At 43.6% G+C, this 13,649-nt stretch overlaps 1 long non-coding RNA gene and 1 other non-coding gene across 2 annotated transcripts in view; both read left to right on the top strand.

The window, feature by feature from the left end:
- The window catches only part of LOC116892646, a 49,813-nt gene that overhangs the window by 2,697 nt on the left and 33,467 nt on the right, over positions 1-13,649 (top strand). The gene's annotated exons all lie outside the window — the stretch shown is intronic.
- On the top strand, positions 9,351-9,457 carry LOC116894834. Its single transcript, XR_004387049.1, has one exon. It is a non-coding gene; the product is annotated as a U6 spliceosomal RNA (small nuclear RNA).

The raw sequence follows: 13,649 nt of genomic DNA, 5'->3' as shown, positions 1-13,649 counted from the left end.
CAGCGTGTAAAGAAGCTGGTTCTGGACACATGGTGATGCCATTTAGTTTCAGCCAGTGTTGCCATATGGGAAGAGGAACCCAGCCTTACCAGATGTTCCAAATTTCCAAACGAAGACTGAAATCTGGATATTTTTAAAGCAAAATCCCTCAGCTTTTAAATGTTAAAGTGAATTCAAATAAAAAAAATGACTGTGTGGGCCAAATAAAACCCGTCTGTGGGTTGGAATTGGCTGGTCTGCAAGCTCTGGTCTATCCAGACACTGTGCCTCACTGGCATGCAAGGGGCAAGCAGACGAAGGGGGCGCATGGTGACGCTGAGGCAGAGAAATGTGAGAGAGGCTCAGGAGGGGTAGTAATGTACCTTCTCTTAGGGAGCCCTCGTACCTGGCCCTTCCTGACGGAAGGTGAGAGCAGGTCTCTGCTAAGAGACTATAAGAGCCTTACTGGTTAGCCAGGCAGGTGAAGATCCCTGGAAATATCACCACGTTCAGCTTCCCACTTCTAGCACATAGTAGGTTCTCACTAAATGGAATCAGCTATGTTCATTGTCCTGCATGCCTCATACACAATACAGGTCTCCGCTCTGTTCCAGGTACTGCTTTTTGTTCTAAAAACAAGCAACACACTCTCTTATTGATAATAGCTACCCATGTAGCTAGTAGTACTAAGGCAAAGTAGTAAGTAAGGCAAAGAAGAAATATAGTTTATGACTTTAGGAAAAAGGAAATATTTAAGTGACGGTATCCCTGAGAAGCCTACACATCTGTATTTACTACTGCACTATGCACAATTGTCAAGTTACAGAATCAGCCAGGATATCTGTCAGCAGATGAATGGATTTTTTTAAAAAAAAGTGTTATGTATACATACAATGGAATTTTGTGCAGCAGTAAGGAAGAATGAATCATTATTTTCAAGAAATTAGATGGAACTGGACATCCTCATGTTAAGTGAAATAAGCCAGATTTATAAGGGCAAATATTGCATGTTTTCTGTCATATGTGGAATTAGATCATATATATTGTAGTGTACAATGCATAAATACTATTAATAATTAAAATAAGTAAATATTCTATTTGAGTATGTAATGGGAAGAAATGATTGCTTCTTGATATAAAAAACACTTAGGAAATGGCTCTTCCTGAGAGGAGGTGACCTTCCAGCATACAGTTGTGACTGACAGCTTAGATGTCACAGCTGAGCTACCTGGTGTGAGTCCAGATGGTAGAGTTGCTAATTATATGTGCTAATATGACTGGGTTGGGGGATACATGGATTATTAGTACAACTTTGTTTCTTTATCCACATTTGGTATGTCTGAGAGCAGTTGTTAGAGACTAGATTTCAGTCCCATCTCACAGATACAAGTTTCTTGCCTCTCCCCTATCTATTGAGGATTAGAAAAGGGTAAAGTCACACTTTATTCCATACCTGTAACATTCTCTTCTTCTGGTGTAGGACACTTGAACACCTGATTCTCTGGCCTTTAGACACAAGGTAAAGCCAACCTATTGCTTCTCTGGGTCATTTTAGTTTCCATAATTGTTTGAGCCAATTCCCATCATAAACTTAATTCAATATATATTTGTATCTGAGTGTCCATCTATGTGTATGTATATGTGTATGTGTGCATGCATGTATGTATGTGTGTGTCTGTGTGTCTGTCTGTCTGTCTGTCTGTCTGCCTGCCTGCCTGCCTGCCTGCTTGCCTGCTTGCCTGCTTGTGGTGCACTGAATGAGAAATGCCTGCTTCCTTTCCCCCAGACTCATGGACTTGAACATTTGGTCCCAAGTTAGTGGCAGAGGTTATGGAGCCTTTAGAAGGAGGTACTTTGCTTGAGGAAGTATGTCACTAGGGATGGACTTTGAGAGTTTAAGCCTCATGAAACTTTCAGGTTGTTTTCTGTGTTTCATGCTTGCAGTTGAAATGTAATCTCTCAGCTTTAAGCTCCAGTCTCCTGCTGCCATAACCCCCATCCCCACCCAACATTACAGCTTCTCTCTTTAGAATCCTAAGTTCAAATAAAAAGTTAACCAATACAGAACTTGGTACCAGTAGTGTGGTCAGTCTGTCCACCTATCTGACTCTGTCTGCCTGTCTGTCTGTCCGTCCACCCATCCATCCATCCATCCATCCATTCCTGTGTCTACTTACTCATCCATCTATCACTTGTCCATCCATTTGTACTGTTTCTCTGCAGAACTCCTACCTTGGTCTGGCAAGTCTACTCTTAGATACTTGTTTATTCAGGAAAAATGAAGACATTCATCCACAATAAAAACTATGAAAGAACATCCATACAGCTATAGTAATCTAGGGCTAGAAACAGTCTGAATATCTATCCACAGAGGATGGCAGAGATTCCATACCTAGAATTACTAAAGGGCCAAGAATCTGTGGCTACATAGGTCATAGGCCCCAGGGGAGAACCAATAATGTTCTCCAAAATGAACATAATATTAAAACATTGACTTATTACTGTGTCCCATAGATCAGGTACTCTCTCAGTTCTCATTAGAGAAGCTTCTCCTTCCAGGAGATAGCAATTAACATAGAAACCCTCAACTGGTCACTATATAGAGAACAAAATGCTCTGGGGTTCTCTGCCCTAGACTGGATGTTCACATCACATCCGTCCTTCCAAGGTTCAGGGATCTGTTCAGAAGAGGCAGACAGATGGTAAGAGCCAGAAATGGTGGGTAACTTCAAGTAAACAGTATTTCCCAGACATAACAGGTCAGATAAACTTATGACTTTATGGAGATGTGACATTAAGAACAAAACTCACTCAAGCTCCAGCTAAAGTACCAGTGTAGAGGAGGAAAGGTTAGCACATAATGCCACCACTAATTGAGGAGCTATTGACATTTTATAGCTGCTAGCAGAGGGAGAGTGCCTTTTTAAAACATTATGTGACCCCTGTGACCAAATGCTGTAACAAGCCTCAATCCTAAGACTAGCTGGGCAACAAAGAGTGGTAGGAGCTTGGTCTCAAAGAAAGAATGGTAGGAGCTTCGTCCCAAAGAATGGGCTGAACACGTTGACTCCCTTCTAAAACAAACATTCCAGGAAAGGAAAAATAAAAAGAAAAAAACATTAAAGTTGAGAAACTTGACATATGCTTCCTCAGCCAATGACCAAGGCTAGTGGTACCAGCCATGAGGATAAGGACCCCATGTCTGTGGTTGGTTGAATGATAAATGTCCTCCATAGTCATGGACATTGGAAAACTTGGCTCCCAGTTTGGTGGCTCTGTTGAGGGACACTTAGCTCTGTTGGAGGAAACAATCAGTGGGTAAACTAGGGAAGCATGGTGGCCGATCTTTAATCTCAGGTCTTGGGAGGCAGAGACAGGGGAATTCGTGCTGCTAGGTGGCTAGCAAACTCTTCAAGCCCTGCATTCAGCAAGAGATTCTGCTTCAGCGAATAAACAGAAAAGAGATATAGGAAGACAATTGTTATCAACTCTGACCTCCACATACAATTGTTATCAACCTCTGACCTCCACATACAATTGTTATCAACCTCTGACCTCCACATAAAATTGTTATCAACTTCTGACCTCCACATGTATGTGTACCTTTATGCACAAGAATCCTCACATATGCGAACATGCATACGTACATTCATGTATATATGTCTACACATAGGCACACTACACACACACACACACACACACACGCACACACACACACATACACACAGAGACAGTGGAGCGTACCCCAAATGAGGAACATTTTACAAAATCCTTCACCAGTGCTCTCAAAGTTGTCAAGGTTACTAAAACAATGAAAGCCTGTGAAACTGCCAAGGCCAAGAGGAGACCAAGGAGATAGGAGGGACAAATGTAACAGAATCTTGGGACAGAAGTGACATTAAGTCAAAGCAAAGGGAATCTTAGTACACTGTGAATACAGTCAAGGACAATGTGACCATGTTGCTCATTAGCTGTGACAAGGTATCTTAGGAATGTGAGATGATAACTGGAGAGAATCTGGGAAAGATGTTTAGGAATTCTAAAGTTGGTAACCTACCTAGGCAACTGAATAATGTTAATACTAATATTAATAATCTGATATATTTCTAAAATTAAAATATTCTTTAAAAAGCAGCCTTAATTAAAAAAAACACAATAGAAGAATTTTAAATATGAGGTCTTGCATTAGTGCAAGGGCTCAGATAATAAGGCGATTGTTGATGTAGGGGGATGCTGGAGCAGTGGGGCAGAGGAGTGTGAGTGGGGAGCACCCTCATAGGGGGCAAAGTGGGTGGGGATAGGGCAAATGTGGAACGGTGTGTGTGTGTGTGTGTGTGTGTGTGTGTGTGTGTGTGTGTGTGTGTGTGTAGTGGTGACCAGGAAAGGGGATATCATTTGAGATGTGAATGGAATCATTAATCAAATGAATGGAACGATTAACAATAATAAAAAATAAACAGGGTTGGGGATTTAGCTCAGCGGTAGTGCGCTTGCTAGGCAAAAAGTCCTGGGTTCAGTCCTCGGCTCCGAAAAAAAAATGCAAAAAAAATAAACAAAGAAAGCTATAAAAAGATTCAAAAAGGGATTGCTACCAAGTCTAATGATTCCTGGAACCCACATGGTGGAAGGAGAGAGCTGACTTCAACGCCCCCCCCCAACATGTGCACAATAAATAAACAAACAAGCAAACAAATGTTGCAAATATCTTCAAAAATGAAGTTGAGGGCTCCCTGTGTAAGCAAAAACACTTTACCTTTCTCATCTATCTTCATGCACTCTATGTGTCTGAGCCTTCCTTTTTGTTTTATTTATTCTAAATGTGTATGATTATTTTGGCTTTCTGAATGACTGCAAAAATGTATGTGCCTGGTGCCCTCAGAAGCCAGATTACAACCCCTGGAACTGGAGGTACAGATAGTTGTGAAACACTATATATGCTGGGAGCTGAACCCAGGGCCTCTGGAAGGGCAGCCAGTGCTTTTAAACATCGAGTCATTTCTCTATCCCCCACCACACACATGTTTTTTGTGACAGGGTCTCCTTATGTAGTCCTGGCTAGCTTAGAACTTGCTATGTAGACCAGGCTGTTCTTGAATTCACAGAGATCTGTCTGTCTCTGGCTCCCAAGTGCTGTAGTTAAACATAGGTGGCATTCTGCCTAGCTGAGGCCCAGTTTTATCCTTCCTTCCTTCGTTCCTTCCCTCCTTCCTTTTTACTCCTCCTCTTCCTCTTTCTCCTTATCCTCATCTCCCTTTTCACCCCTGGGTCACAATCTACAGAATTCCTTCTCTATTTTATTGTTGTCTGATGGTTGGCATTTCAGTGGCCTTATCATCAAGACTCTTATGAAAATGGCTAATTATGAATTGGCTCAAAGTTGCATCTCTTAACCCAGTGGAAGGCTGAATGAGACCCTCACAGGACAAAGGAGGGGCCAGAGCACAGACTGTCCTGTTCTGTCCCCTTATTCTGTCCCTTTCTCCACTGCTCCAATTTCTGACGTCAAGACAAGGAATATGGGGTGCTCTGACTGGTGCTGGTTCACTTTGGCTGTTCTCTCCCACATCTTGCCAGGAAAGCAGCTGGAATCTTTGTCTGGTGAAACACTTGGGAAGTCCTCTTCTCTTTTGATCAGTCTTCTAAGAATGAGTCCTTTCCTTAGTGCCAGCTACTGTTGACAGAAGGCAAAACCAGAACCCTTACTTCCAAAACACACTCCTTTCTCCAAAGGGAATAAGCGATAGGTTATTACAGAGCCCAAAATGCATAGTGTTGGCATTCCTTCTATGCTCTGCCCAACAGTTACCTAGCAACAGCCAGGTAGGCCAGGCTTGCTATAAAAGGGACTGTTTGGCCTCTTCTTCCTCTTTTTCTCTCTCTCTCTCTCTCTCTCTCTCTCTCTCTCTCTTCTCTCTTCCCCCTCCCCCTCCCCTCTCCTCCCCTCTCCCTTTCCCCTCCCTCCCTGCCCCTCATCAAAGCCATGCTCTACTGTGGAAATAGTTCCATTAGATTTTATTACTTATAGAAAACCAGTCATAAATCATTGCCAAACACATTGCTGCAGGCCACAGATAAGTGAATTATGGTAAAATGGGAGAAACAAAGGGACTCTGGCTAACTTGAGTGTGGAGTATGGTTCTCACAAGCTGTACCCTTCCCCCCATTCCCTCTGCCTTGCTTAAAATCATTACATTATATTCCTAAAACTAGCCCCCTACTTTCTTATGTGGCCACTTCCTCTTCCTGAGGCTGACTACCAAGGTCCAGCTATCTAAGTATTGAAGTCCAGCAATCAAAAGTTCACTTTGGCTCACCTAATAAACATGCCCAACTAAAATCAAACACCACATCCACACATGGGATTTCCCCTTGTACCTTTATAAAATGACATTTTCCTATGGGCCACGTCTGTCTCCTCTCTATCCAGAGGCAGGCCTTTGTCCCACTCCAGGACAAATTACTCCTGCCCCCTCTGCTTTGTTTCCTTTCTCTTCCCCCTCAACTCCATCTCTTATCTTTGTCTCTTATCCTCCTGACCAATCCCTCTGAGGCAAATAAATTTCCTTTGTGCTGAGAGCTTGGTCTTGGGGGTCTTGAGCCAATACTTTTCCTTGCAGGAAAACCCTGCTACAGGTTTCTGTTGCTATCTGACACCATTCTGAGCTTTTAGGTTGGTGGAAGTTGGTGGTGTACTAAGAATACATTTTAAGGGTTTTTATTTTCCTAAGATCTTTTAATAGGCGGCTCTCATTCCTCATATTCCTTCATGAAACCCTTAATAATACATTTCCTCTACCTGGGATCCTAGTTCTGATACCAGCTGGATATCAAATAATTCAATTCATTTCTGATGATAACATTGGAAGGTTTGATAGTCACAGTATGTTAGGTCAGACACGGGGGTGGCCAGTAGATTGCTTTCAAAGGGAATAAAAATAGTCTGAGGTAATTGGGCTCTGGGGTTCTGGTTTGAAGCATTTTAATCTACACTCTTCAAGTTCAGTCTTTGGCCTTGTAGAATCTTTAACAGAGCTGCAGCTCCTGTCTTTTCTCTCCTTTCTCTGTCTTCCTCCCCCTCACCTCCAGCTCACACTGTTTTGATGTCCTCCATCCAAAGATCACCAGGAAAGCAGCTCTGTTGTGTGTTACTTCACATGGGAATCTTTTGGGTCATCCAGAATAGAGAGTGCAGACAGCGGGGAGGAAAGGGTCCATCCAAATACACCCTGGTAAACTAATAATGCACATGCTAGAGCTACTTACAGGAGCATGATTAAGGGGCACTCATAGGAGCATAGGCAACTTGGGCAGCTGTGTCACTGCAAAGCCGATTTCAGCATGGGTGATGTTGCTTGCATAAATCCTACATTCCTGGAGATCCCTGATATCTTCCAGATAGTTCAACTGACTATTTTCCTCAATCCCATCATTTTGCTTGCTTCTATTGGAACCTCTGACTGGGGTGAGGGTGGGGGCTAAAAGTCTTTCTTGTAAGTTTTTTGTGGGTTTCACGAGCTTCCAACCTCCCTGCAGAAAAACTATTTCAGTTTGGAGGTTAACAGCTAAGTGACTCTGGGGTCAATCAGATTGAGTAAATTGCTCCAAAGCTCTGGGAGAACCCACATTATGGTGTTAGAGGTCAGAGGATAATTCGCATGAAGTAAAAGTGTGTTTTAGCTGATGTATGTCTACCACCCAAAATTCCTATTGAACCGGTAGACCCAGTATGTCAGATGTGGTTGTATCTTTAAAGGAGATGACTGGAGAAAATGAGGTCACAAGGGTGGGCTCTAACACAACTGGAATTCTTGTCAAAAGAGATTAAGGACCAGTGAGATGGCTCATCATGTAAATGTGCTTTCTGCCATGCCTGAGGACCTGAGTTCCGATCTTGGGACCCACAAGGTTTAAGGAGAGAACATGCTCCCACATGTCTTCTGACTTATACATGCATGCTATGGCATGTGTATAGTATACATAAAAAGTTAATGAGTGTCAAAATAAATAGGGCCTAGAGAGAGAGCGCACAGCAGTTGAAAAGGCTGGCTGCTTCTCCTACAGGACCTGGGTTCCATTTCTAGCACCTCTATTAAGTGTCTTACACTTGACTGTAACTCCAGCTTCCAGGGAGTCAACACTTCTGGCCTTCAGGCACCAGCATACACATGCACGCATGCACACACACACACACACACACACACACACACACACACACACACACCCAAAGGGGGGGATAAAAATAAAAGTCTTTCAGTTGGAGAGAGGGGCCTTAGATGGAACAAGGAAAGCAAGGGGAAAGTGATGCAATTACATTTTAGTAAAAATTATACAGAGCAGGAGAATTGGCTCAGTAGTTAAAAGCTTTTTCTTCTTCTCTTTCTTTCTTTTCTTTTTTTTTTTTTTTTTTTTTTTTTTTTTTTTTTTTTTTTTTGCTCTTGTACAGAATTTGGGTTCAATTCCCAGCACGAATGTAGTGGCTTGCAACTATCTGTAACTCTGGTCTCAAAGAATCAATGCCTTCTTCTGACTGCTTCTGACTGTTTAGGCAAGGTAGTTACATACCTACATGTAGGCAAAACACACATATATAAAACTCCCACATTTACATGGCTGGGATGAAGGCCAGTGGACAGAGTGCTAGCTTAGCATGCACAAGGCCTTGGGTTTAACACCTAGTACTTTATAAATCCGGCACGTTGCTGTATACCAATAATGCCAGAACATGGGTGGCAGAAGCAGGGGAAACAGAAATGCAAGGTCATGCTTAGCTTTACTGTCAGTTCAAGGCCAACTGGGCTACATAAGACTATGTCAAAGAGAAATAAAAGGAAAGCAGGAAAAAAGAAAGCATCATGGGACATGGATTTACTTGGTATGCTGGCTGGTTTTACGTTCATTGCCATGAGCAAAAGTCATCTGAGAGGAGGGAACTTCAGTTAAGTTAAATGACTCTGATTCCTACCAGAGGGGCATTGAGAAACTGAAGTAGCCACTTCTCCACGCCAGGCATGGCTTCCAGAGCAGGGAGGGGCCATCAATCCACCCATTAAAATATTCAACCCAAAATTTGTCTTAACTACAGGATGTGCAAGGATAAGGATGGGACAGAGACTGAAAGAACAGCCAACCAATGACCGTTCCAGCTTCAGACCCACCCTATGTGAGAGAACCAATTCCTGACACTATTAATGACACTCAGCTACAGTTGCAGACAGGAACAAAGTGTAACTGTCAGGTTTGTAAGGGTGAAGCCTAAGAGGCTTCATCCATCCAGCCACCCACAGCCAAACATCAGGCGGAGCTTGGGGAATCTTGTGGAAGAGTGGAGGATAGAAGTAAAGAAACCAGAGGGGTCAAGAACACCACAAGAAGTGCTCGCTTCGGCAGCACATATACTAAAATTGGAACGATACAGAGAAGATTAGCATGGCCCCTGCGCAAGGATGACACGCAAATTCGTGAAGCGTTCCATATTTTTTATACAAAGAACTCAAAAAGTTAGACCGAGGGAGACAAATAACCCTATTAAAAATGGGGTTCAGAGCTAAACAAAGAATTCACAGCTGAGGAATGCCGAATGGCTGAGAAACACCTAAAGAAATGTTCAACATCTTTAGTCATCAGGGAAATGCAAATCAAAACAACCCTGAGATTTCACCTCACACCAGTGAGAATGGCTAAGATCAAAAACTCAGGTGACAGCAAATGCTGGCGAGGATGCGGAGAAAGAGGAACACTCCTCCATTGTTGGTGGGGTTGCAGACTGGTACAACCATTCTGGAAATCAGTCTGGAGGTTTCTCAGAAAATTGGACATTGAACTGCCTGAGGATCCAGCTATACCTCTCTTGGGCATATACCCAAAAGATGCCCCAACATATAAAAAAGACACGTGCTCCACTATGTTCATCGCAGCCTTATTTATAATAGCCAGAAGCTGGAAAGAACCCAGATGCCCTTCAACAGAGGAATGGATACAGAAAATGTGGTACATCTACACAATGGAATATTACTCAGCTATCAAAAACAACGAGTTTATGAAATTGTAGGCAAATGGTTGGAACTGGAAAATATCATCCTGAGTGAGCTAACCCAATCACAGAAAGACATACATGGTATGCACTCACTGATAAGTGGCTATTAGCCCAAATGCTTGAATTACCCTAGTTGCCTAGAACAAATGAAACTCAAGACGGATGATCAAAATGTGAAGGCTTACTCCTTCTTTAAAAGGGGAACAAGAATACCCTTGGCAGGGAAGAGAGAGGCAAAGATTAAAACAGAGACTGAAGGAACACCCATTCAGAGCCTGCCCCACATGTGGCCCATACATATAGAGCCACCCAATTAGACAAGATGGATGAAGCAAAGAAGTGCAGACCGACAGGAGCCGGATGTAGATCGATCCTGAGAGACACAGCCAGAATACAGCAAATACAGAGGCGAATGCCAGCAGCAAACCACTGAACTGAGAATGGGACCCCCGTTGAAGGAATCAGAGAATGAACTGGAAGAGCTTGAAGGGGCTTGAGACCCCATATGTACAACAATGCCAAGCAACCAGAGCTTCCAGGGACTAAGCCACTACCTAAAGACTATACATGGACTGACCCTGGACTCTGACCTCATAGGTAGCAATGAATATCCTAGTAAGAGCACCAGTGGAAGGGGAAGCCCTGGGTCCTGCTAAGACTGAACCCCCAGTGAACTAGACTGTCGGGGGGAGGGCGGCAATGGGGGGAGGGTGGGGAGGGGAACACCCATAAGGAAGGGGGGGGAGGGAAGGGGATGTTTGCCGGAAACCGGGAAAGGAATAACACTCTAAATGTACATAAGAAATACTCAAGTTAATAAAAAAAAAAAAAATTAAAAAAAAAAAAAAAAAAGAACACCACAAGAAGACCCACTGAGTCAACTAACTTGGGACTGTGGGGGGTCACAGAGACTGGGCCACCAACAAGGGAGCATGCAGGAGCTGGACCTAGACCCCCTACATATTTGTAGCAAATGTGCAGCTTGGTCTTCATATAGATCCCCTAAGTAGAGTTGGGGCTCTCTCCGTTTTTTGTTTTTTTTGTTTTTTTTTTTTTTTCTGCCATTGGATCCCCTTCTCTTTACCTAGACTGCCTGGTTGGGCCTCAGGGAATGCACACTGGGACTAGATGCCCCAGGGTGAGGTAGAACCTACAGGCTTCCCCATCTTTTCAGAGAAGAGAAGGGGCAGTGGGAGGAAGGATTTGTAAGGGAGGGGAGGAGAGGTAGAAGGAGGGCAGTGATCAAGATGTAAAGTGAATAAAAAATTAAAATTAACAACAAAAAAAAGGGAACAAAAGAAAAAGAAAGAAGAAAAAATTCCTTTAGAAGATGGGGCAGAAGGTATTTTCTTAATTTGTGATTGATGGTGGAGGATGCTGGTGGTTCCAACCCTGGGATGTGGTTCTATAAGAAAGCAGGAGACTGGGCAAGCCTTCCCCCATTGTCATGGTGTTTCATCACGGCAATAGTAATGCAGACTAAGATGTTGGGGTTATTATTTTTATTTTTTTTTAAATTTTATTGTTTTATTGTAAAAACCTTACAAATAGAAATATATATCATGCAAAGTTTACACAGCTCAGTGAACTTCTACACAGTTAAAAGTTGCCATTAGACAGAGAGGCTGTGGAACTTCATACTGGATTTCACACTTTTCATTGTTGAATATATTTCTATGCCCTTATCCACCACTGCAAACTAAAAGTCTGTAAGAGAGTTAGAAGCTGAAAATAAGGCAGCAGGCTAGCTCTAGGTGGACACTGGGTGTGTGTGATTTGGTGTGTTAATACATCTCCTTTATAACAGGGCAGACATGCCAGGCAAAGAAATCATCACTCGACTGGAGAAGAAACTGTCTGGGATTTCGAATCCATCTTAAGTGACATCTGTATTAGTTATTTTTGCATTCCCATTATCAAAATACCTGGCAGAAACAACACAAGTTGGAGAAACTATCCTGGCTTGGTATCAGAGGGTTTCAGTTCATCATGGTAAGGAAGACATGGTGGGGGGTGGGTGAGGGGGGTGGGGTCAGTTCTTGGTGGCTGGAGCATGTGGCAGAAGCAGTGCCACAGGGAGACCAGGAAGCAGAGAGAAAATAGGAATCGGGCACAACCTTGAAGGGTTTGCACCTAGTGACTGACTTCATCAGTTAGACCTCACCTAAAGATTCCACAGCCTCCCTAAACAGTGCCACCACCAGGAGATAAGCTTTTACAAGAGCAGGTCTGAGCTGGAGACCTGGGTTGTGGGTGTGGGTGTGGGTGTGGGTGTGGGTGGGGATTTTAAGTTCAACTCAGAAAAGCATCCTGTGGGGTTGTTAGACTCCTGGGGAGGCTGCCATGATTTGTGTATCCTCCCTCCCTCCCTCCCTCCCTCCCTCTCTCCCTTCCTTTTCTACTGTTTCATCAAATCAGTTTTAAGTAGTCCACTCTGGCCTCCCTCAAGCTTGCTATATGGCAGAGTGACCTTACACTTTTAATCCTCTTGCCTCTACCTCCTGAGTTCTGGTATTACAGGTCTATATCACCACATGCAATTTTATGCTGTGATGGGGTTCAAACCCAGGGCTCTGTTCATACCAGGTGAGTGCCCTAACAGCTGAGTTACATCCTCAGCTCCTGTGGAAGGCAGCATCCCAAAAAGATGCCACCCCTAAGTCTTGCTTTCCCTCTTCCTCAGATGTGATCTTGTGGCTATTCTAGGCTTGGAAGATTGCAAAGACTGTCATCTCCAGGCTTGGGCAAGAATATTTGTCTCTGTGGCTCTATCTATCTTTGTCTAATCATCTGCAGCAACATCACAGGCAACAAAGGAGTGGCACCTGCCAGTGAGAAAGAAAGCTTGGATGGTGTCAGGACTCTGGCTAGGAGGAGTTCTACTGTTCCCTGAACTTCTCTCCTCCAAGGTACTTCCTTTTCCTGTGGATGATGCGCTCGCTCTTGCTGTCCTGCTCTGACCCTCTCTGCTCTTGTTTACTGTACCTTTCCTTGGGCCAATCTCTCCCTCAGGCAGCCTTCTGGCTGTTCTCATTTTTAGGCAGCTTTCTCACTGCCAGACACAGATCCTACTTTGAGCCCTCTGTGATCCCTGCAAAGGTGGCTTGGCCCAGTGTTCACAATGGCGCCCTTCCCATCCCAAACCTCTGGGATGCACATTTTTATTTTCTCATTTCATGCAAGCATCAGAATGTTTTAGAATATAGATATGATGAAATCAACAGATAAGAGAACAGCCATTGAAAGGGTAGCTTTCGGTAGACTTAGCGACATGCAGTGTCACACATAACTGTATGGGGAAGCACAAGACTGATCAGAAGGTACTGGCAATAGGGGACTTGGTAAGCAAGAGACATTGTTGTATTCTGTGAAAATCAAGTTTAGGATTAGTTAATGTTCAATAGTTTGGGTGGCTCTGAGGACAAGAGTGCCATTAATGCCTGGCACCTTTTTTTGGAGCGCTGATTGATTGGTCATTTCTCCACCGCCAGTGAAATGAGCCAATTCAAGCCAGATTAGATTATATTAAAGGCAGATTTATTGGGAAGCTGCACTCAAGAGAGTTCAGTGGCCCCAAGGATGGAGGCCAGGGAAGTCTGGGGTGGGGGTGGGGGAGAAAAAGGGTGTGCACATACAG

This window comes from Rattus rattus, chromosome 2, assembly GCF_011064425.1.
Source record: "Rattus rattus isolate New Zealand chromosome 2, Rrattus_CSIRO_v1, whole genome shotgun sequence".
Classification (NCBI taxonomy): domain Eukaryota; kingdom Metazoa; phylum Chordata; class Mammalia; order Rodentia; family Muridae; genus Rattus; species Rattus rattus.
This window is presented reverse-complemented; position numbering and strand designations above follow the sequence as displayed.